Consider the following 24819-nt stretch of genomic DNA (forward strand, 5'->3'; position numbering starts at 1 on the left):
GCTCCAGATCTGACTGGCTACTGCCATCAGCTCCACTGACACCTTAAAGACATTCAGCACAGTGACTGAGATAAGGCAGGTTCAGCAGGGCCGTCACACCTTTCTACTCACAATACATTGTTGGAATTAAACAAAGGGAAATATTCAGTTCTTAAGTTGTTATATACTCATCAATAGGGGTGTGAACTAATTATTTAGGGCATGTCCAACATGAATGGCAGGTATGTACACTGCAGTGTTGGAGTTTTCTCTGGAGAACAATAATTAATTGATTGATTAGAACAGCAGCTCACATCATTCCTGTGTTTTCCTCTGGATTGGGTCTTGTAGACCGTCCGTAGTCCGTGGGTCATTTGGTACCGGGCCGCCACAGAAAGATTGAATAACATTTTTATTTGAAAGGGTTTATTTAGAAAAATCACCGGATACATCTGTCTGTGCGTCTGTGTCTCTTGACAGATGTCGAGACGCTCGTCTGTCACGTGATACTTTACTTCAAAACATTAAGCCCACAAGCAACAATGAGTGGAAACAAACATGTTTAAAGAGCTTTGAAAAGGGAAAAGACCCAACGAGGAGACATTTAAAAGACAACATCAGGAGTCACTTAATATACGTGTTTATCTCTACAGGTGATTCTCATGCGCCGCTCTGCAGAATCTACAGGCTCGCACATGAGGGCAACGAAGCCTTCAGAACGGCCTCACCAGACCTGACGTTAAAAGACAAGAGTTGGAGTTGTTTTAAAGAAAACAACATGAACAAGAAGGACATAAAGAATTACTGATGGACCACATCAACACATGGAGTGCACGGATGAGCGTCGTACTTAGTGACTAATGTCAGGTAAATTAATCCACATTGGAAAGACTATCATATGTATTTGTTTACCAATCAATATATATATATATATATAGATATATATATATATATATATATATAATATATATATATATAATATATATATATATATTATATCTACACTACGAATATGTTTCTCTGCAATTATGTATTTTCTGCACTGAGAGTATTACAAACATAATAGGGACACCTCCCCTTTAAGAGAACAGGTCAACAAACCATTACTTCCTGACTGCTGACGGAGGAGCGTGAGGAGAAGGTCAACGCCTACTCCTTCTATGTAGCCGCATGTTTTACGACTCTCGGGACACACCTGGAGCGGAGCCGTGAGACCGTAACGATGGGGCTTTTTGAGCCATGCGGTCTATGGAAACGGCGACGCGAAATGTGTCCTCAGCTGAGAATATTTTCTTTGTTTGACTTATTGCGTTAAATAAATATATCGATTACACTAGAGGATTCGTGTTCGCTAAGAGAGAAATCTTTTACTACTGGTGAAGAAGGTATCCCTATAATTGGACCGGCTCGTTGGAGACACAAGCTCAGGCCTCCCACTAACTCAGCATAGTGATGAGTTTTTTATGCACTTTATGTTTTATTTTATTATAAACCCGGTCCATGAACATATTGTCTTACATGAAACCGGTCCGTGGCATAAAAAGGTTGGGGACCGCTGCTGTAGAGGGTTCATTTTTAGGAATGGCACAGTTCTAACCTTCAATGCTCTAATGAGCTACAATGGAAAACCACTCGTGCCCATAAGGTTTACAAGTGTACCTGGTGAGAGAATACCTTCGACCAAAGATCAATGATCAGTGGAGGAAGATCAGGAAGAAAGGGGAGGGTGATCAGGCTTCATTCTAGGCAGGGTGTGTTCAGTCCTTGTTCACAATAACATTATGACAGAGTGTAAGAGGAAATAACACACTTGACTTATTGTCTTTCTTCTCACATGAAATGAACACAAATAATGTATTCAGTCAGATTGTTCTTGGGAGAATCTTCATCCTGCAGTAACGATGTTTTACATTTCTGGTTTGATTTGCAAAAACTTATCAGTGACTGCGGTGGTGGAAATGATGTTGACAAAGATGATCAAAGCTTTCTACAGAAAGGATCAGAGCATCCAGCACAAATGTCCAAAAGTCCAATGTCTCCTTATCAATGTACTGCCTCCCTGCCTAAAAACAATAAAGCTATTTAAGCAATGCAGTATAAATTAGCATTAGTAGTGACAGACACCATGGCAAAGCAAACAGAATATACCAAAGTGTCAACTACTCTTGCACTGAGAAATAAGAATGTAGACAAAATGAGACTCTAGATGAGTATCACACGTTTTTTATTCAGTAACGTTTGCCGACTCAAGTCTACACATCTGTGATTGATGACCTCACCTCCTGCTGAAGCAGCTTCACATCTTTCTCTCTGTCCTGGATTCTCTGCTGGATGTTTTGTTGACTTCCCTCGAGCTCTCTCTGCCGAGCTCTGCATAACAGATACACTGCTGATCATACCGGCAGAACATCTTCATCACCTCATCATGACCGAGAGCACATGTTCTTCTGGAAGCTTATGGGAAGGGTCAACCAGCTGGTTGTTTCTTTAACTGAGCAACACCATAATGAAGCTGAAGGTGTTGCTCCACCACATGTTGGTCCACCCCATCTGTAACCTGGCAGATATTTGAAGGGGAGGGAATATTAAAATATCCAGCAATTATTATATTATATTATTATATATTAAGCAACTAAGCCAGGGGTCGGGAACCTTTTTGTCTGGGAGAGCCATAAAAGCCAAATATTTTTTTAATGTATTTCCTTGAGAGCCATATATTTAATACATTTGAACGCAAACTTTATGCGTGCATTTTTTAAGAATAACACGTCTCTGAGTACTAATAGCGGTATCAGTGTTGCATTGAACACGTGCTCTTTTATTAATAAACTAAACGCTTACGTTATTTATCTCATTTATGTGCACGTTTCGCACGGGTGTCAAACTCAAGGCAATTATGACACAATTCACATCTTATGTCTGTTGTTCCAAATATGTTCCATATCTTTTTGCATTTTATCAAATATGTGTATCCTGTTCAATAAATGTGGACCGTGTTTGGCCCTCGACGTAGTCCCAGTTTCTCCTCAGCTGTTTCGCGAAGGGCAGGGCTCCGCCCCCTACACACACGCCACACACACATACACACACGCACACGCACACGTGCAGTCAGAGACAGAGCGGAGGAAAGGAGAGGGGAGAACTAAAAACAAATCCGCTGCTAAATGTTTTACTTTATAATGACACAGTATAATTATTTATTAACTTGTTAATCATGTTAAAAAATGTCAGCTCAAAATTGTCTGCGAGCCATATCGTGTCATCGAAAGAGCCATATGTTCCCGACCCCTGAACTAAGCTGAAGAAGAAGTCTTTTAAGGTTGTTTGGCCCAGAGGCAGGGATGAAGAACTGCAGCTCCAAGACATGCAAAGACAAGTTGCATCATTAATTTAGCCAATAACCTGTCAAATCAGAAGAGTTCATCTCTAAGATCAGTGAGAAGCATTCTTGCAGTGGTGTGTGTTTGACACTGTATGCACATCAGTGATTCTTGCACTGTGCAGTACTTCACTGTGCTTCACTCAACTTAACGGAAAAAGAAACGAGTAACTTCAGCTGCCAAATGAATGTAGTGGAGTAAAAAGTGCAATATTTCCTTTTGAAATGTAATGGAGTAGAAGTATAAAGTAGCATACAATTAAAATACTCAACGTAAGTACAGTTACTCAGAAATGTTCCAACAGCACCTGCTTGTTGACACATGAAGTCTACCAACATCTTATAATTCAACGCCGAGCATCTTCAGGTTTCACTTATCAATAACCGAAGTGTTTAGTTTAAAGCAGAATGACTTTCAGCTCTCTGCTGGAATTAAGATTCTTTTGATGGACCTTCGTTCTACGCACCAGCTGCTCAATGGAAGATATCTTATCAACATGTCTGCGAGGAGGTGATAGGGAACAAATTAATTTCAGTGCGAGCTGTAGTGCTGAGCATATAAAGAAGCCACTTGAGTTAACACAGCTACAGCTCGACATTTAAACGGAGTCCGACACATGAAAGGTTTCATTCTAAGATTTAAAGGTCTTAAAAAGGTATGAAAATGTCAAAATATTCAGATGTGTCTGCATGAAAATCTGCAGTTTGTGAGTGAGTTTCTCTGTCACCTTAAGTAAGTGACAGTAAATGAAGTTCATGAAAAAGAAGATAAGCTTTATAACAACTTTAAAAGCTCTCGTGGTCATTTTGCATGCATATCTGTCCAGACCAGCGAGGTGCCAGACTTCAGATCATGAGGTAAAAATGACACCTGAGCAAAATCTGACTATTTCTAAAAGATTGTTTGTTAATATGAGTCATGATGCGTCCTCAGCGCCTGCTTCCTCTCACAGTCAGTTACTTCTTGCTGCCACAGGAGCCGCCAGTGCTTCCATGTCTGCTGTAATGCAGCTTTTAGGGGTTCAACTCAGCAAAATTCATTTAGACTAATAATAAACCATTCTTAGCCTTTGTTGTCAAATGTAAACAGATTTACTATTCATTAGTGGAAAGAAACTAAGGGCTGGACTGAAGCCCAAGGGGACATGTGAGAGATAAAGTTAAAACAGACGGGAGAAATCGGACGGAGGGGGGCAAGGAAGGCAAAGGGCAGACGGGGAGGGATGAAGGAGGCAAAAGCGGAACAGGCGGGGAGGCAGGGGGAGGGACACGGGCAGAGGAGAGCAGGGGGGGAAGACAGTGGAGAAAGGAAAAAACAGGGCGAGGGAGAGAGAGAGAGGGAGGGAGAGAAGAGTGAAGAGGAAGAGGAGGAGGAGAGAAGAGGAAGAGGAAGAGAAGAGGAAGAGAAGAGCCAGAGACGAGGCAGAGACGAGGCAGAGGCAGAGGCAGAGGCAGAGAAGAGGCAGAGAAAGAGAAGAGAGAAGAGAAGAGGAGAGAAGAAAGAGAAGAGAAGAGAAGAGAAGAGAAAGAGAAGAGAAAGAGAAAGAGAAGAGAAAGAGAAGAGAAAGAGAAGAGAAGAGAAAGAGAAAGAGAAGAGAAAGAGAAAGAGAAAGAGAAGAGAAGAGAAGAGAAGAGAAGAGAAGAGAAAGAGAAGAGAAGAGAAGAGAAGAGGAAGGAGAAGATAAATAGAAGAGAAAGAGAAGAGTAATATTAATATTAATATAAATATAAATATAAATATAATATAAATATAATATGAATATTATATTTATATTATATTCAGATGATATTAATATTCACATTAATATTCGTAATTATGATAATACTAATAATATAATCATATTAATCATATTAATAATTATAATAGGAGCGACCACAATCATTAATATAACCTTTTTCATATTGCACCATCATTATTTGTTTTTACACTTGACAGTTACTGTACAGATTAAGATTTTACATTTAAAAAGTATGTGATAAGGTTTTCAAATACGATGCTTCCTAAACTATGTTGGCTTGTGACCCCTCACAAAAAGTGTCTAGTTATTAGTTCCATCACAGTTTCATTTAAAGGATTGCTTTTGGTCCAAACAGGTAAAACAATCCCATGTTTCACGTAAGCAGCAAAGATAAAAGTTAAAAGGAAATTATTACCAGTGCAGGTAACAGAATTGAGTGTTTCCCATTAATCATCTTAGTTTGACTAGAAACCCGAAAACTGTATATTAAAGTGAAGCAGTTAACTCCACACGTCAGTATTTACACTCAGTGTTAACGTAATACATTGTTCTGCAGAACAAATACTTTTCCTCTCATTACATTTTGCTTATTCTTCTGCACTTCTGCTTTAGTTTGGGAGTAGTATTTTTACATTGTTGTTGGTACTTGTACAAAAGATGGAATTACTTCTATTACAAACGTTTGCATCAGTGATTTAGTGTAGCATAAATAAAATATCAGAATTAAAGCACAATAGATCCACAAACATCACATGTAGATGTCATAAACCTGACATATAATTACAGTTCTCTCCCGTACAGTCAGTCACCGGGGAGACGGGATATGATCTCGCAGTCTGTCAGGAAGGAAACCAGCAGTAAATATTTAGCTTTCAAATATTCATGAAATCTAATCAACTTAATCACGGTTGTGATCGTTATTTCACAGCGTAATGAAACTCCCCCCCCCATCACCACCTCACTCAAGCGTGACCAGGGGGGCTGACTTCACGGCGTCGCTCTCAAAACAACGCACACACACACACACACACACACACACACACTCACACACACGCACGCACGCACACACACACACACACACACACACACACACACACACACACACTCAGAAAGAGCCAAATGGTAACATAGGGAGAGAAAGAAAGCAAGAAATTAAGTGTGCAAAGTCTAAATGCACTTTACAGAAAGCAAACATGCAGAACATCCAGTGCATTATTAACACGGGACACAATTAAAAAAGGAATTAAGAAAGGAAGCAGGTAAGAGAGGAAGGAAGGAAGGCAGGAAGGAAAAGAGGAAGGATACAAAGAAGGAAGGAAGGAAGGAAGGAAGGAAGGAAGGAAGGAAGGCAGGAAGGAAAAGAGGAAGGATACAAAGAAGGAAGGACGGAAGGAAGGAAAAGAGGAAGGATACAAAGAAGGAAGGAAGGAAGGAAGGAAGGGAGGAAGGAAGGAAGGAAGGAAGGAAGGAAGGAAGGAAGGAAGGAAGGGAGGAAGGAAGGAAGGAAAAGAGGAAGGATACAAAGAAGGAAAGAAGAAGGAAGGAAGGAAGGAAGGAAGGAAGGAAGGAAGGAAGGAAGGAAGGAAGGAAGGAAGGAAGGAAGGAATGAAGGAAGGAAAAGAGGAAGGAAAAGAGGAAGGATACAAGAAGGAAGGAAGGAAGGAAAAGAGGAAGGATACATTTATAATATAAATAACATCACTGTTATCTGTAATTGTTACAAATCTGTTAAAAATAAATGAACACAATAAGAAACAAGACGCTAGCTGTTAGCGTTGACGCTCATGCTAGCTGTTAGCGGTTGACGCTCATGCTAGCTGTTAGCGTTGACGCTCATGCTAGCTGTTAGCGTTGACGCTCATGCTAGCTGTTAGCGTTTTATATGTTACGATCGTTTACGTACAATTGAAGAAAGCATTTTTAAAACGGATAAAATAAATAAACCAACAACTCGTTTGATATTCCACAACATGGCAGAACCAAACAACATGGCAGAACCACACAACATGGCAGAACCAACACATGGCAGAACCACACAACATGGCAGAACCAAACAACATGGCAGAACCAAACACATGGCAGAACCACACAACATGGCAGAACCAAACAACATGGCAGAACCACACAACATGGCAGAACCAAACAACATGGCAGAACCACACAACATGACAGAACCAAACAACATGGCAGAACCACACAACATGACAGAACCAAACAACATGGCAGAACCAAACAACATGGCAGAACCACACAACATGCAGAACCAAACAACATGGCAGAACCACACAACATGACAGAACCAAACAACATGGCAGAACCAAACAACATGGCAGAACCACACAACATGGCAGAACCAAACAACATGGCAGAACCAAACAACATGGCAGAACCAAACAACATGGCAGAACCACACAACATGACAGAACCAAACAACATGGCAGAACCAAACAACATGGCAGAACCACACAACATGGCAGAACCAAACAACATGGCAGAACCAAACAACATGGCAGAACCACACAACATGGCAGAACCACACAACATGACAGAACCAAACAACATGGCAGAACCAAACAACATGGCAGAACCACACAACATGGCAGAACCAAACAACATGGCAGAACCACACAACATGGACCTCTTATCAAAACAACCCGACCGAGCTGATTTGTACTCGCTGGATTGGACACACAAGAAAACACACGATTTAGCAGAAGAAATAAAAATGGAGACATTTGTTTTTGCAAATGAAGTCTTCTTTGTGGCACAACATACCCTGATCGTTCCCTTAAGTCCTCGTGGTGCCTAAATATAAACATGTTACATTACATTATTCAAACAGGAACATGTTCAAAACACACACACACACACACACACACACACACACACCATGCTAAGAAGTGTGGAGTGAGAGAGACAGAAAAACATAAATATGTTAATTCTGTAATATGCCACGGACCGTCCACACGAGTCAACTCGTCTTCATTCATCCCGTGCATGCGCCGACTGCAGAGGCAGGAGCGAGCGTGCCTGCAGGCTGCAGCAGCTCTTCACAGAGGAGCAGATCTAATGTACAGTATAATGTTTGGCCTGAGGAGCGGACAAGGAAGCTGCTGTGTCCCATTTGCTGGGATGCCGAGCTCATTCTTGGAGACTCGGTCCATTCCGCCTGCCCCCGTGGGATCGCAGCCACGGGCTGGAGTACTGTACAATCTATCTGTTTCTCATCACACACAGTAATAGCTTCTCTGTTGTGTCTGCATGAGGCTGAAGTCTCACATCTACTCTAGCTCACCTTAACAGTGTGCATGTCTGTAAACAGCAGGAGGAGATGATGGACATTTATTCCATCACATGGATGCACACACCAGGAAGCTGCACGTTTCAGTGTCGGCTGCACACACTCAATGTTATTTCGAGCTCATCTTCATCCAGTCGTACAGGTTTACAATAAGTGCAAACAACAATGAGGATACAAACTCAGAACAGCAGGAATCTTGCGAGTATATTAGCTTCATAAGAAATGAGAAAATATAAAATATAATAATAATATTATTGGCCGAGGTGCAGAAGCGTCAAATAAATGCTACTTGTTTTTGAAAACACGGATGCTTTTAAAAAGGTGTTACATGTTGCCTCTGGTGTTATCCAGGTAAAGGTTCTCACAGTGTGAGGAGTAAAGCAGCTAATAAGAGCAGATAGCCAACAGGAACAGAGAGAAGAGAGAAGAGAGAGATAGAGAAAGAGAAAGAGAAGAGAGAGATAGATATAGATAATAATAAATAAATATATATTAATTAATAAAAATATATATATTACAGTATATATATACTATATATACAGTATATATATATTATATATATATATATATATATATATATATAATATATATAATATATATTTATTTTATTTATTCCTTAGGTTTTCACTAATTTCATTTAGTTTTTTATTGCATTTTATTTGTAATTGCTCCTGTAATACTTGCTTTTCTTCTCTCCACGTCTTTCATTCATTTGTTCAGTTTTATGTTGTACAGCACTTTTTTTAAAAGTTCTATATAAATAAAGTATTATCATTACTCAAGTCGTGCACTTCAGTACAATTTGAGGGGGTACTTGTACGCTACGCTACGCTACGACAAATATTGTACTTTTTACTGCAATACATTTATTTTAAATTTGTAGTTTTCAGTTTCTTAATACAAATATAAAGAAGCTAATATATGATGATGTATTACAGATAAACATTATAATCCACATATACAGGATTCTGAAATGAGCTAATTCTGCATAATGAGTACTTTTTGATACTTACGTATATTTATATGTTAATTAGTACTTTTGCTGGCCTGACTGTCCAAAGTTATATAAATCACACATCTCAACCTCGTGGCAGCGCTACAGGAGAGGTTAGGAGATGATGCATGATCATGAATGTCTGGTAGGTGTTGAGATATCTCAGTGATGAGTTTAGAGCCTCGCTTCTAAAACACAGATACTAACTGTTCATATTTCACTGTAGCCACTTTACAAATACAGCCAAAGGAAATCCCCCAACACTTCTCCAGCAGTAGATTAGAATAATCCTCCAGAAAGGAAAGTCAGATCAACGAGGGAGAGTTCAGTTTATTCCTCCTTTCACTCTGCCGTGCTCAGATTTTCTTATAACCACATGATGAGCGGAGGCACGTGATAAGAAACCGTAGATAATCGCAGAAAGAACGCAGCGGTGCGGCTTTGGGAGTCACTGAGGTGAAATATTAGAAGAAATGTGAATCCCAGGGGCTCAGCAGCACGGCACCTTCAGATGGAGACAAACAAAGAGGTACAGCGTCCCGCTAATCCTCTGAAGGGAGGGAGTCAGTCACTGGAAACCTGCAGGAAAAATACAAAGAGGATCTAAACACAGCAGAGGCCGGAGACGGGGGGGGGCGAAGTGATGAAATGTCATGATAGCAACAGTCAAATAAAAAGAGGGGAAGATTTGGATCTTAGTTTGGATGTAACACAGTCAGATTATCAGATTGAGGAAGGTGACTGGCAGGGATTAAACAGATGCTGTAAATTGGAAGTAAAGGTGAAGGTGGGAAGATTATGCAAAATTGGCATTAACATGCAAAGTAGGAGCAGGAGGTCTGGTGTTTGTTAAAGACATGTTTCTTTGTTATCAATATTGCTGTCGTTGTAGATGTTCTCCACAATTAAAATCACACACACACACACACACACACACACACACACACACACACACAACACACACACACACACACACACACACACACACACACCCTGTGTCATTGATGCTCCATGAGGCGTTCACTGACTAAAGCATTAAAACACAAGACAAATATTCTACACGTCTTCTGTATAATTTTAAACACATTTTCCCCCAAAATTCAGCTCGACATGTTTTGTATCTTTGGAAACTTTGGGACTGGAATTTAAATTCTTTAAAAAGTTCTGTGGGTTTAAAGAAACTTTGGCTGCACAGAGTTTTTAATTTAAGGGGAGACACTGCAGGTGAGAAGGGTACAACCCTTCATTACTTACATTAAGAACTTAAGCAGAAAAATATGCAAGTGATGCATCATCTCATTAAATATGTGTTGATGTGCTCCATGTCCAGATGTAAAGAGAAGTCTGGATGAAGCAGGTTCAAAGTGTTTCATGTGTTCACATGTCAAAGGTTTGTACAGATTCTGGATCTGTCTTTGTATCACTCCATAAATCACTCAATCCTGTCAACACACAGAACTCTGTGCATCTCCTGCATGTAGTGAGTGTAGCGTGTATAACATGAGCTGTGAGTGACATGTGAACAAAGCCCTCTGCACAAAGCTTCAGAATATAGAGAGGAATGAAAGTGGAAAGTTTGGTGTATGTAAGTGCTGCTGAAGTGGAGACTTCTGCTGAAGAGTGTGAGAAAAAGCTCCTTTAGAGAAAAGCTCCTTTAAAGATATGTATTGTAACATTCATACATGTTGTACACACTACAGGTGAACAGGGTCATACATGTTGTACACACTACAGGTGAACAGAGTCATACATGTTGTACACACTACAGGTGAACAGGGTCATACATGTTGTACACACTACAGGTGAACAGAGTCATACATGTTGTACACACTACAGGTGAACAGTCATACATGTTGTACACACTACAGGTGAACAGGGTCAAACATGTAACTAACAGATATCAGCATGAAGCTTCCCCACTTCATGACTCACATCAACACACGTTTATATTACAAGTGTTCTCACATGTGATGTTTAAATATGTAAATTAGGCATTTCCCCTCATTTCTTTCGTAACTTTGGAAACTTTGAGACCTCGACTAGAATTTGAAATCAGGTTCTGTGGGTTTAAACAAACTTTGCTTGCACAGCATGTCTTTAATTTAATTATGACAGTCAATGCATTCTTAAAATGTATCTTATAAATGAAGCATTTCAAATCTTTCACAGTTTACAGCCTGCAGACGCAGAAACAACACAGTGGGAGCATCTTTCTAACCTACATTTAAACCCTTTAATGTTTATTACATGTAATATAAGTGTGTAAAAGAAGCATTTATGCATGCAGTATTCATAACTGTGCATATCAAACGGGACATACTTTCATGTGCGGCTTGTGCAGAGTCTTTCTGGGATTAATCACTATGGTCAATTTATTTGATATTTTGTGCTTTAATCATATTTCTAATAACAGAAAGATGAGGATGGAAAGTTGAAATGTGGGATTATAGTTCTGTGTAGCTGTTTGCTTGTTGATATCGTGTCAGTAAGTGGATCGACAGGAACTCAAGGTTCAGGCTTCACAAATATGATGATTTGCTGCTTTTTATTTTGATAATTTTAATGTGTTTTTACAGGATTTAAGTCTTTGAGACTTTTCTTTCTGCAATTTGTACTTTTACATTTTATACCTACATTTTCTTGATTTACTTTTATTTAAGTAACCATATGAATGCAGGACTTTTAACTTGCAATGGAGTATTTGTGTATTGGTATTAGTACTAATACTTCCAAATCCATTGGTGCATCCAATAGATTTAGAGAAATTTCACAAAGAAACCCAAATGTGACCCTCAGGGGGGGCAACAGGAAAAATCAGTAGGCTTGTCTTTTGAGCAACATGAATCATGTTATGATAATCCATCACATAGCTGTTGAGGTATTTCAGACCGACCAACTGAGACCAACATTGCAACAACAGTTTAGAGCCACAAAACTTTTCATCAGCGATGCTGAATCACAGCTTGAACCAGAGCTCTTCCTCTCCTCATGATGTCACAGTCTGAACAGCCGCCTGCATCCTAAAGCAGGGAGGGGGGGGGGGGGGGGGGGGAGTCAGTCACTGTACAAGGCTTCCCGCTGCAGAGCTGCACTCTCAATCCTGCACGAGCATTTTTTGCTTCAGACAAGAACAAGGAGAGAAGAAGCAGCAGCAGAGGACAAACTACTGGGAACATTAAAAGAAGAAGGACCCTCCCGAATGGCAGCGGTGCGTGGGACCTGCAGCAGAAACATGGAGAGGTCAGAGCGGGATGTGAAGGGGAAGTCCAAGAGGAAGAGGAGGAGGAGGTGTAAAGGCAAAGGTTTGTACTGCAGGCGTGTTTAGAGAAGTTTATGTGATTGCAACTGTGATACTGACTTAATATGAATATTAATGTGGTGCGTTTATAGAGACTTTATTATCTTGGCTTCTTCAAAATGATCCTCTGCAGGTTCCTCATCTCTTCTGTATCTTAAGGCATGTTTTGTTTTTTTAATTGTAGTATATAATGCTGTGATATATACAGTATACACACACACACACACACACACACACACACACACACACACCCTGTATCATTGATGCTCCATGAACTACACTTCCTATTTGGTGTGTGTATCCCAAAATTAGAAATGACTACAATCCTCTCTTTTTTTTATAGCAACTAAATTGTGTTTGTAGTGATTTTATTACACGTGAGTCAGAAATGACCTTTTAGTTTGAAGGTTTATCACAGTTGTGATGTAGACTGAATCCCAGAGGTAGAAAATAAAGAATGTTCTACATTACAGTTCATTGTTTTGACGCTTTTGTCCAAATAACTTACAAAAAGTGCAAAAAATCATGAGGATACAACTCCGAACAGCAAGAATCTTATAAGTACAATAGCTTCAAATATAAATGTATTTAAATAATGTTCAACCAGAATATTTTGGGGGGATTTGGGTTTGCTCTTGAGGGGGATTCCCTTTAGTTAGAAAAAGTCAAAAGTAGAGCTTTAAAAAAGGGCTGGTACGTAGGATCTGGTGGCATGTAGCAGATTGTAACCAGCTGAATACCCCTCCACTCACCGCTCGCTGTGCAAGACTGCGGTAACGAGCCGCCGAGTGCAGAACCGCAGGACTGGCGTGGTATCTTCCAGGACCTCCGCCTCACACACCACATCCTTACAACAACACTACTTTAGAAGCAATGAAATTCAGCCGGCGGCTGGTGTTACCGCAGTCTTTCAAGCGTCTCGGAGAACTACGGTGGCCTTCAGGTAAAAACGTGAAAGACTCCATCTAGAGCCAGAGTGGTTTGATCTACTCTGGATCACTTGATTATCAGGATGAATTGTAATAATGTGCTGACCTTTCTCTAGAACCGTCATCAGGTTTAAATTAGCAAATGTTGGCATGCTAACATGCTAACATGCTAAACTAAGTGTTGTGCGTTCCAACTGCACAGTATGGGGTTTGTTTACGAGAGAAATCCCCGCATGCACACAAGATTAACTTTATGCAGAATGTTGACGTGCATATCCTTTGTTTACCTGATCAAATCTCCTGAAAGTCACAATAGTGTCAGTGTTTGATTAAATCCGCTCGTATTTCTCAAAAACTTTGTTCAAAAACACCAACAGAAGTAGACGAGAGGCTCAACTTTCTTATGAACCTGAACGCACTGCTCGTTTTCTGTACTCTGCATCCTGCATGTGCATTAATGAAACCTCTCATCACTGGAAATCATAATTACAGTCGTCTAGGCGACAGGTCATCCTTTTAGGATTAATCTGGCATTGTTCTCCACATGCAAATCCTCAGTAAATGCTGCAGATTACTCCTTGATGGCTTTTGTATTAACTCCAATGGTTATTCAAAAAGCGCTAAGCCTATTCCACTTTCATTAATGACCCATTGGCCTTTTTTCATACAGCGCTGGAGTGAAAACTGTGTCCTCTTTGAAAAATAATTACTCAATGTTACTTCTCAAATCCCGCTATTTTAGAGCCAGAATGCACTTAGCTAATGCTTCCACTGTTTCCAACAATGAGCTGTACTTTTAATGCCAGCTGTCCCAACAGAAGGTGGCATCTTTTCCCCCCAAACGGCAGACACCTCTGTTTACAATGGAGTCCTCTGAACGCCCAGCAGGAAGGAAACTCTCTCTTGGTCCAACAGTTATTCAACAATGTTTGAAGTTTCTCTGTGGAGGGTCCGTCTAAAATAAGCAGTCGACGTTTCAAAAAGCCGCCTTTAGCCCATGTCCCACTGGACAAGAAAACCCCACTGACACCCACTTACATCTTTAGAGGAAAAGGTTACAATCGACATTTATTCACCGGGACAAAACGTACAAAACATACAATTAGTATGCTCACCTCAAAGCCATCAGACTCCAGTAAAACACTCGACAGAAACTAAATAAAACTCATTAAAACCAGCCGTGTTTCCACTGTTTCAACCACCAACTGGTTTGACAATTTGAAAGAGACTCACTAACCTGCTTTCCTGCACGTTCATGATGTTGAATGTGACACATCACGGGGGGGAAACGGAGATATTTGTCTACTGGCAATAGGAAATAAGTCCATTGCCAACTATTCAATTATTTGTTACAAGAATAACAAGGAGTAACATGATGCCATTACGTTTTTTCATTGTTGCACATATCTCGCTCACTTAAACACCAAATTGTCATTTGTTTGTGTACAGATTAAAAAAACAAGATATAGCGCGATGTTCATAGAAGTATCTTTGTACCGAGCAATGCTAGCTGTTTCTGCCTGCTTCCAGTATTTATGCTAAACTAGGCTAACCACATCCTGACTCCGGAGCAGTCTTAACAACTTAGATGTGAAATTAAACAAACGTGAAGCTGCGGGACATTAAGCTAAACATCTGAAGTTAATCAAGGTTGAATTCGGTTGAAAATTCTAGTTTTCTAATAATTAAAAATGTTCAATGTGAAGCATTGAAATAAAGTCATAGAAGAGCTGCTGCTTAAGAAAACATGCATGCTTTGCAGACTCGGGTTAAAATAGAAATCAAATTAACATTTTAAAGATGAAGAGTGAGCAACATTATTTTAGCTTCTTTGTTACAGAAAACTAAAATGATCCGTCCCTGTTAGGGATTACTGGACAAAGTCTATTGAGTACATAATGAAATTAATTTGTTAATAAGGATGTTTGTGCAGATGACAGGATGAAGTTATTGTCGGCTTTTCAGTAAAAACAAATTGACATTTGGCTGTAAAATCCCCTTCTGCTGGCTTTTCGGTCTAAATTTAACAATCTGTCATTTGTTGGCTGTAAAATCCAGTCGCAGAAAACATTTGATTGTCCCGCTTTCTGTGTGGATTATTATTCTCCAACATGGAACAAACAGCTGCTGTCTGCGATGGGCCTGTCAGTGGGTTCCTGATGCCGCGTCATGCGTTTAGACATATCTGTATATTGGATGCATTTTGGATAAGTGAGCTCCATCGTGCAGTCAAACTTAGTGGGGCATGTCAGTGTGCAATTTCACTGATGGATTCTGCAATCTCCACACTTCTCTAGGGCTCTGGCTTCATGAAAACATTAGCAATATGGTTTGTGTGCCCATTTAACTTAATTGCAGGGATGCTCAGCGGGTAAAGTGCGATACTAAGTCTGCGAGGGTTAGGGGTCCCATTTCCTCTGCAGCTCAGTGTGGAGGGAACTGCTGCTGCCAGTGTTTCAGTTTTGATCGCCTCTGGGGCTCAATACACTACAAAAAGTTACATTAAAAAGGAGAAAAATGCAGATTTTATGCATCGCATTTGAATAATTTCTTCCTTTTATGTCTTCTCCAAACCTAAACTTAACTGATATCAAATTATGCATAAATATAAAAAACAAATGAGACACTAAATACTCCCTCATAACATTTGCAGACTCTGAATGTCTGTTATTGACAAGGGTTTACCCAATACACAGCTTTAATTAGTTGTTGGACATTTTGTTAGTTGCATCTGCTTGTGTTGTGTGAGATATCACCACTGAAGAGGCGCTGTTTCTCAGGAAGAAGACATTTCTCAGGGAATTTAAGATCCAACATGGTCCAGAAGTAACCGGAACAGGTTGCAGGGTTCAGGTAAAGATCCCAGGTTGCAGAGTTACAGAGGCATGAAGCATTATTGACGATCTGGCAGCTGATGTGGCTGATAAGGGAAAGTGAAAACAGGTGAGCAGGTGAATGAGAGAGTAAGGTGACTGGTGTAAAAGTCTGAGGGTTTCTGGTGGATGAATGGGGAATGATAAGTCCAGAGAGTTCCTAGGAAATGCATGGTGGGCCTGGGGGGAGGTGAGAAGAGGAGACAGGGACTGAGGTAGAACCATGCAAACAACAGACATTGAGACAAACAGAGAACAAATGTCCCTTTCTTTTTCTTAGGTAACCGGCTTACTGGGCACAGAAAATGATGAATATGACGCCAACACACCAAGGAGCATTATTAAACTTATTAAACGTTATAGTTATCGTTAAACACTGATGAGGACGTGTGTTGATCAGTGGAGGAGTATTTAGATCCTTCATGTAAAAGTAGCAAGACTGAATTATAAAAATACTCCATTACAAGTTAAAGTCTAGCGATGCAAATGTCACTATTGGAGAAGTAGAATTGCAACGTTGTAGTTGGTCAAAGTGGAGCACATTTTGACTTTAAAACACTGTTGAGAAGTGCAACCAATAACAATGCATCATATTTATGTTTTGCATATAAATTCTGTAAAATAACTCAAAACTAAAACTGTTGTGGGGTAAAACACTAACCATAAACTAACCTTCTATTTCTATTGTAAAGTTTGAAGAATAGTTTGGCTAAAGCAACATTATTGTGCACTAGACACTGAAACAGGAAGTTGTTCCTATTTAAATCTGCACACATTTTGATACTAAGCTTCCGGTTTAATTTACCTACGATTGTTGATTTCTTCTTTTCTTCAACTTTTGCTCAGAGGTAATTTCATCTCTTTCTGCCTTTTGAATAGGCGGTCTGGTTCAAACTGCATTTTGTCCTTAATATTGAAAACATTAAATTTTTTGCAAACATTTCATACAAAATAACACCTATTTCAAATCAAATCAAATCAAATTTATTTGTATAGCCCAATATCACAAATTATACATTTGTCTCAGTGTGCTTTACAGACTGTACAGGATACGACATCCTCTGTCCTTAGACCCTCGCATCGCACAAGGAAAAACTTCCTAAAAGAAACCCCAAAATTAAAGGGGAAAAAATGGAAGAAACCTCAGGGAGAGCAACTGAGGAGAGATCCCTCTCCCAGGACGGACAGACGTGCAATAGATGTCGTAGGACATCTACTGCAGGACTTTCTGCAACCTAAAAGCATGAAAGATCATTTAAAATGAGAGGATGGTCCTCTCACACATCTGACTACCCAATCAATCTTTTGTGTCAGGAGATTCCAAACTTTTGAACGGTAGTGTAGCTTTATCCAGAACTTCCTGCCTGATCATACATTTTTAAGAAAAACAACAACAATGACAGACACAATGCACAAGCAGAGACAAATGAAACCCAATGGTTCAAACTGATAAAGTGACAGTAAAGCAGCAGGCAAGGGCATTAAAAGCTAAAACGAGGCCATCGTCAGCAGTCAACAGCCTGCCATAGATGTTTGCTTTTATTGTTATTATCTCTCATTGCCCATTGCCATATGTTTCAGGCAATAATTTCATCACTTATTTCCAAATAATGATCATCAGTCTGTTGATTTGAAAGCAGACGTTTAGATTTGTTGCTTGAGTGTGATTTGATTGAGTTGTTGCACTGAACTACATTTAGAGTTAGAGACTTTGTAGTTTCACTGCGCGGGAAAGACGATGATATTTGATTTGCAGTTAAATCACAAGTGCAATAATTAAATTAGACAATAAAGGAATTAAAGCAGTACGTGAATGGTGCACACAAGCAAATGTGGTTAAATGCAAAGTTTTAAAAATCAGATATCCTCCACAAGCTTCTTGACAAAATAGTAACAGTTTACATTCAAGAGTTGTAGTAAATATTTTATTGAGAATCAATATATGTTTTTTAATATACGTCTCCAGTTTTCCAAGACAAACCTCTGTTGTTCCTGAAACAACTGAAGACTTCCTGACTTCATTAAACATACAGTAGTCCCTGTGGGAAACATGAAACAACTTTGGTAGCTGTAGCTAGCTACAACTTGCAGTATTATTAATGATATATTCTGCTGGGAAAAAAGGTAGAAGATCAAGTCCCTCCTAAAGTCTTAAATCGCAAAACTGGTGTACTGCAGACAGCAATGTAACTACCATAAACCTTTAGCAAATAGTTAAGAAGTTTTCAGCTTGATGGAATGCTCGAGTACCGCTGAAAGCTCCCTGTGGGAAACGTGAACACCTTTGGTAGCTGTAGCTAACTACAACTTGCAGTATTTTTAATGGTTTGTTCTGCTGCAAAAAAAATGTAGGAAATCAAGTCCCTCCTACCATCTCGATGCTGACAAATTGCCAATTGCTCTTTGAATGTAGGGGTAGGTTACAACAAGTGGCCTGAATCTTGATATTCAACTGCAATTGTATGAGATTGGTAACCAAGGTGTACTGCAGAGTGCAGATACCATGCACATGTAGCGAATAGTTAACAAGTTTTCAGCTTCTTCAATCGCTGTGAGCAGGGTTTGAACCTGCGCAGGGAAACCCCATTGGATTTCGAGTCCAACGCCTTAACCACTCAGCCATCACAGCCTTTTTTGAAATTCTTTGATAGAATGCTCGACCAGCACTCAAGGCTCCTTGTGGAAAATGTGAACATTGCAAACTGTACCTAGCTACAACTTGCAGTACTATTAATGTTTTTTGTGTGTTGTAAAAAAAGGTAGAAGATAAGGTCCATCCTAAAGTCTTGACTCACCCAAATTGCAAAACTGACAGCATTTGTATGACACTTTTACCAAGGTGTACTGCAGACAGCAATGTAATCCACCTTTAGCAAATAGTTAAGAAGTTTCCAGCTTCTTCAATCGCTGTGAGCAGGGTTTGAACCTGCGCGGGGAAACCCCATTGGATTTCAAGTGCCAACGCCTTAACCACTCGGCCATCACAGCTTTTTTTTGCAATCTTTGATGGAATGCTCGAGTAACGCTGAAAGCTCCCTGTGGGAAATGTGAACAACTTTGGTAGCTGTAGCTAACTACAACTTGCAGTATTATTAATGGTTTGTTCTGCTGCAAAAAAAGGTAGGAAATCAAGTCCCTCCTACCATCTCAATGCTGACAAATTGCCAATTGGTCTTTGAAAGTAGGAGTAGGTTACAACAAGTGGCCTGAATCTTGATAGTCAACTGCAATTGTATGAGATTTGTAACCAAGGTGTACTGCAGAGAGCAGATACCATGCACATGTAGGAAATAGTTAGCAAGTTTTCAGCTTCTTCAATCGCTGTGAGCAGGGTTTGAACCTGCGCGGGGAAACCCCATTGGATTTCAAGTCCAACGCCTTAACCACTCGGCCATCACAGCTTTTTTTGACATTCTTTGATAGAATGCTCGACCAGCATTCAAGGCTCCTTGTGGAAAATGTGAACATTGCAAACTGTACCTAGCTACAACTTGCAGTACTATTAATGGTTTTTGTGTGTTGTAAAAAAAGGTAGAAGATAAGGTCCATCCTAAAGTCTTGACTCGCCCAAATTGCAAAACTGACAGCATTTGTATGACACTTTTACCAAGGTGTACTGCAGATAGCAATGTAACTACCATCCACCTTTAGCGAATAGTTTAGAAGTTTTCAGCTTCTTCAATCGCTGTGAGCAGGGTTTGAACCTGCGCGGGGAAACCCCATTGGATTTCAAGTCCAACGCCTTAACCACTCGGCCATCACAGCTTTTTTGTGCAATCTTTGATGGAATGCTCGAGTACCCTTGAAAGCTCCCTGTGGGAAACGTGAACACATTTGGTAGCTGTAGCTAACTACAACTTGCAGTATTATTAATGGTTTATTCTGCTGGAAAAAAAATGTAGGAGATCAAGTCACTCCTACCATCTCAATGCTGACAAATTGCCAATTGGTCTTTGAAAGTAGGAGTAGGTTACAACAAGTGGCCTGAATCTTGATAGTCAACTGCAATTGTATGAGATTTGTAACCAAGGTGTACTGCAGAGAGCAGATACCATGCACATGTAGGAAATAGTTAGCAAGTTTTCAGCTTCTTCAATCGCTGTGAGCAGGGTTTGAACCTGCGCAGGGAAAACCAATTGGATTTCGAGTCCAACGCCTTAACCACTCGGCCATCACAGCCTTTTTTGACATTCTTTAATAGAATGCTCGACCAGCACTCAAGGCTCCTTATGGAAAATGTGAACATTGCAAACTGTACCTAGCTACAACTTGCAGTACTATTAATGGTTTTTGTGTGTTGTAAAAAAGGTAGAAGATAAGGTCCATCCTAAAGTCTTGACTCGCCCAAATTGCAAAACTGACAGCATTTGTATGACACTTTTACCAAGGTGTACTGCAGACAGCAATGTAATCCACCTTTAGCAAATAGTTAAGAAGTTTTCAGCTTCTTCAATCGCTGTGAGCAGGGTTTGAACCTGCGCGGGGAAACCCCATTGGATTTCAAGTCCAACGCCTTAACCACTCGGCAATCACAGCTTTTTTGTGCAATCTTTGATGGAATGCTCGAGTACCCCTGAAAGCTCTCTGTGGGAAACGTGAACACATTTGGTAGCTGTAGCTAACTAGAACTTGCAGTATTATTAATGGTTTATTCTGCTGGAAAAACGATGAAGGAGATCAAGTCACTCCTACCATCTCAATGCTGACAAATTGCCAATTGGTCTTTGAAAGTAGGAGTAGGTTACAACAAGTGGCCTGAATCTTGATATTCAACTGCAATTGTATGAGATTTGTAACCAAGGTGAACTGCAGAGAGTAGATACCATGCATATGCGGCAAATAGTTTAGAAGTAATCAGCTTATTCAATCGCTGTGAGCAGGGTTTGAACCTGCGCAGGGAAACCCCATTGGATTTCGAGTCCAACGCCTTAACCACTCGGCCATCACAGCCTTTTTTGAAATTCTTTGATAGAATGCTCGACCAGCACTCAAGCCTCTTTGTGGAAAATGTGAACATTGCAAACTGTACCTAGCTACAACTTGCAGTACTATTAATGGTTTTTGTGTGTTGGAAAAAAAGGTAGAAGATTAGGTCCATCCTAAAGTCTTGACTCGCCCAAATTGCAAAACTGACTGCATTTGTATGACACTTTTACCAAGGTGTACTGCAGACAGCAATGAAATCCACCTTTAGCAGATAGTTACGAAGTTTTCAGCTTCTTCAATCGCTGTAAGCAGGGTTTGAACCTGCGCGGGGAAACCCCATTGGATTTCGAGTCCAACGCCTTAACCACTCGGCCATCACAGCTTTTTTTGAAATTCTTTGATAGAATGCTCGACCAGCACTCAAGGCTCCTTGTGGAAAATGTGAACATTGCAAACTGTACCTAGCTACAACTTGCAGTACTATTAATGTTTTTTGTGTGTTGTAAAAAAAGGTAGAAGATAAGGTCCATCCTAAAGTCTTGACTCGCCCAAATTGCAAAACTGACAGCATTTGTATGACACTTTTACCAAGGTGTACTGCAGATAGCAATGTAACTACCATCCACCTTTAGCGAATAGTTTAGAAGTTTCCAGCTTCTTCAATCGCTGTGAGCAGGGTTTGAACCTGCGCGGGGAAACCCCATTGGATTTCAAGTCCAACGCCTTAACCACTCGGCCATCACAGCTTTTTTTTGCAATCTTTGATGGAATGCTCGAGTACCCCTGAAAGCTCCCTGTGGGAAATGTGAACAACTTTGGTAGCTGTAGCTAACTACAACTTGCAGTATTATTAATGGTTTGTTCTGCTGCAAAAAAAGATGGGAAATCAAGTCCCTCCTACCATCTCAATGCTGACAAATTGCCAATTGCTCTTTGAATGTAGGGGTAGGTTACAACAAGTGGCCTGAATCTTGATATTCAACTGCAATTGTATGAGATTTGTAACCAAGGTGAACTGCAGAGAGCAGATACCATGCACATGTAGCAAATAGTTTAGAAGTAATCAGCTTATTTAATCACTGTGAGCAGGGTTTGAACCTGCGCGGGGAAACCCCATTGGATTTCAAGTCCATCGCCTTAACCACTCGGCCATCACAGCCTTTTTTGAAATTCTTTGATAGAATGCTCGACCAGCACTCAAGCCTCTTTGTGGAAAATGTGAACATTGCAAACTGTACCTAGCTACAACTTGCAGTACTATTAATGGTTTTTGTGTGTTGGAAAAAAAGGTAGAAGATTAGGTCCATCCTAAAGTCTTGACTCGCCCAAATTGCAAAACTGACTGCATTTGTATGACACTTTTACCAAGGTGTACTGCAGACAGCAATGTAATCCACCTTTAGCAGATAGTTACGAAGTTTTCAGCTTCTTCAATCGCTGTAAGCAGGGTTTGAACCTGCGCGGGGAAACCCCATTGGATTTCGAGTCCAACGCCTTAACCACTCGGCCATCACAGCTTTTTTTGAAATTCTTTGATAGAATGCTCGACCAGCACTCAAGGCTCCTTGTGGAAAATGTGAACATTGCAAACTGTACCTAGCTACAACTTGCAGTACTATTAATGTTTTTTGTGTGTGTTGTAAAAAAAGGTAGAAGATAAGGTCCATCCTAAAGTCTTGACTCGCCCAAATTGCAAAACTGACAGCATTTGTATGACACTTTTACCAAGGTGTACTGCAGATAGCAATGTAACTACCATCCACCTTTAGCGAATAGTTTAGAAGTTTCCAGCTTCTTCAATCGCTGTGAGCAGGGTTTGAACCTGCGCGGGGAAACCCCATTGGATTTCAAGTCCAACGCCTTAACCACTCGGCCATCACAGCTTTTTTTTGCAATCTTTGATGGAATGCTCGAGTACCCCTGAAAGCTCCCTGTGGGAAATGTGAACAACTTTGGTAGCTGTAGCTAACTACAACTTGCAGTATTATTAATGGTTTGTTCTGCTGCAAAAAAAGATGGGAAATCAAGTCCCTCCTACCATCTCAATGCTGACAAATTGCCAATTGCTCTTTGAATGTAGGGGTAGGTTACAACAAGTGGCCTGAATCTTGATATTCACCTGCAATTGTATGAGATTTGTAACCAAGGTGAACTGCAGAGAGCAGATACCATGCACATGTAGCAAATAGTTTAGAAGTAATCAGCTTATTCAATCACTGTGAGCAGGGTTTGAACCTGCGCGGGGAAACCCCATTGGATTTCGAGTCCAACGCTCCTTAACCACTCGGCCATCACAGCCTTTTTTGACTTTCTTTGATAGAATGCTCGACCAGCATTCAAGGCTCCTTGTGGAAAATGTGAACATTGCAAACTGTACCGAGCTACAACTTGCAGTACTATTAATGTTTTTTGTAAAGTCTGGACTCGTCCAAATTGCAAAACTGACAGCATTTGTATGACACTTTTACCAAGGTGTACTGCAGATAGCAATGTAAACTACCATCCACCTTTAGCGAATAGTTTAGAAGTTTTCAGCTTCTTCATCGCTGTGAGCAGGATTTGAACATGCGCGGGGAAACCCCATCGGATTTCGAGTCCAACGCCTTAACCACTCGGCCCATCACAGCTTTTTTTTGCATTCTTTGATGGAATGCTCGAGTACCGCTGAAATCTCCCTGTGGGAAACGTGAACAACTTTGGTAGCTGTAGCTAACTACAACTTGCAGTATTATTAATGGTTTGTTCTGCTGCAAAAAAAGGTAGGAAATCAAGTCCCTCCTACCATCTCAATGCTGACAAATTGCCAATTGCTCTTTGAATGTAGGAGTAGGTTACAACAAGTGGCCTGAATCTTGATATTCACCTGCAATTGTATGAGATTTGTAACCAAGGTGAACTGCAGAGAGCAGGATTACCATGCACATGTAGCAAATAGTAACCAAGTTTTCAGCTTCTTCAATCGCTGTTGAGCAGGGTTTGAACCTGCGCGGGGAAACCCATTGGATTTCGAGTCCAACGCCTTAACCACTCGGCCATCACAGCATTTTTTGACATTCTTTAATAGAATGCTCGACCAGCACTCAAGGTTCCTTGTGGAAAATGTGAACATTGCAAACTGTACCTAGCTACAACTTGCAGTACTATTAATGGTTTTTGTGTGTTTTAAAAAAAGGTAGAAGATAAGGTCCATCCTAAAGTCTTGACTCGCCCAAATTGCAAAACTGACAGCATTTGTATGACACTTTTACCAAGGTGTACTGCAGATAGCAATGTAACTACAATCCACCTTTAGCGAATAGTTTAGAAGTTTTCAGCTTCTTCAATCGCTGTGAGCAGGGTTTGAACCTGCGCGGGAAACCCCATTGGATTTCAAGTCCAACGCCTTAACCACTCGGCCATCA

General features: G+C 40.3%; 1 protein-coding gene and 16 non-coding genes across 17 annotated transcripts in view; 1 reads left to right on the forward strand and 16 right to left on the reverse strand.

The window, feature by feature from the left end:
• LOC115022288 (zinc finger MYND domain-containing protein 11-like) overlaps window positions 1-24819 on the forward strand; it is a 126435-nt gene that overhangs the window by 12524 nt on the left and 89092 nt on the right. The window lies entirely within an intron of this gene.
• Window positions 19040-19121, reverse strand: trnas-cga (transfer RNA serine (anticodon CGA)). Its single transcript has one exon. It is a non-coding gene; the product is annotated as a tRNA-Ser (tRNA).
• Window positions 19398-19480, reverse strand: trnas-uga (transfer RNA serine (anticodon UGA)). The gene has a single exon. It is a non-coding gene; the product is annotated as a tRNA-Ser (tRNA).
• On the reverse strand, window positions 19812-19893 carry trnas-uga (transfer RNA serine (anticodon UGA)). Its single transcript has one exon. It is a non-coding gene; the product is annotated as a tRNA-Ser (tRNA).
• trnas-uga (transfer RNA serine (anticodon UGA)) lies at window positions 20176-20257 on the reverse strand. The gene has a single exon. It is a non-coding gene; the product is annotated as a tRNA-Ser (tRNA).
• On the reverse strand, window positions 20590-20671 carry trnas-cga (transfer RNA serine (anticodon CGA)). Its single transcript has one exon. It is a non-coding gene; the product is annotated as a tRNA-Ser (tRNA).
• trnas-uga (transfer RNA serine (anticodon UGA)) lies at window positions 20947-21028 on the reverse strand. The gene has a single exon. It is a non-coding gene; the product is annotated as a tRNA-Ser (tRNA).
• Window positions 21361-21442, reverse strand: trnas-cga (transfer RNA serine (anticodon CGA)). Its single transcript has one exon. It is a non-coding gene; the product is annotated as a tRNA-Ser (tRNA).
• trnas-cga (transfer RNA serine (anticodon CGA)) lies at window positions 21719-21800 on the reverse strand. The gene has a single exon. It is a non-coding gene; the product is annotated as a tRNA-Ser (tRNA).
• On the reverse strand, window positions 22083-22164 carry trnas-uga (transfer RNA serine (anticodon UGA)). Its single transcript has one exon. It is a non-coding gene; the product is annotated as a tRNA-Ser (tRNA).
• trnas-uga (transfer RNA serine (anticodon UGA)) lies at window positions 22496-22577 on the reverse strand. The gene has a single exon. It is a non-coding gene; the product is annotated as a tRNA-Ser (tRNA).
• On the reverse strand, window positions 22854-22935 carry trnas-cga (transfer RNA serine (anticodon CGA)). Its single transcript has one exon. It is a non-coding gene; the product is annotated as a tRNA-Ser (tRNA).
• trnas-uga (transfer RNA serine (anticodon UGA)) lies at window positions 23220-23301 on the reverse strand. Its single transcript has one exon. It is a non-coding gene; the product is annotated as a tRNA-Ser (tRNA).
• trnas-cga (transfer RNA serine (anticodon CGA)) lies at window positions 23633-23716 on the reverse strand. The gene has a single exon. It is a non-coding gene; the product is annotated as a tRNA-Ser (tRNA).
• On the reverse strand, window positions 23963-24045 carry trnas-cga (transfer RNA serine (anticodon CGA)). The gene has a single exon. It is a non-coding gene; the product is annotated as a tRNA-Ser (tRNA).
• On the reverse strand, window positions 24379-24460 carry trnas-cga (transfer RNA serine (anticodon CGA)). The gene has a single exon. It is a non-coding gene; the product is annotated as a tRNA-Ser (tRNA).
• On the reverse strand, window positions 24745-24819 carry trnas-uga (transfer RNA serine (anticodon UGA)). Its single transcript has one exon. It is a non-coding gene; the product is annotated as a tRNA-Ser (tRNA).

Source organism: Cottoperca gobio, chromosome 17 (genome assembly GCF_900634415.1).
Source record: "Cottoperca gobio chromosome 17, fCotGob3.1, whole genome shotgun sequence".
Classification (NCBI taxonomy): Eukaryota; Metazoa; Chordata; class Actinopteri; order Perciformes; family Bovichtidae; genus Cottoperca; species Cottoperca gobio.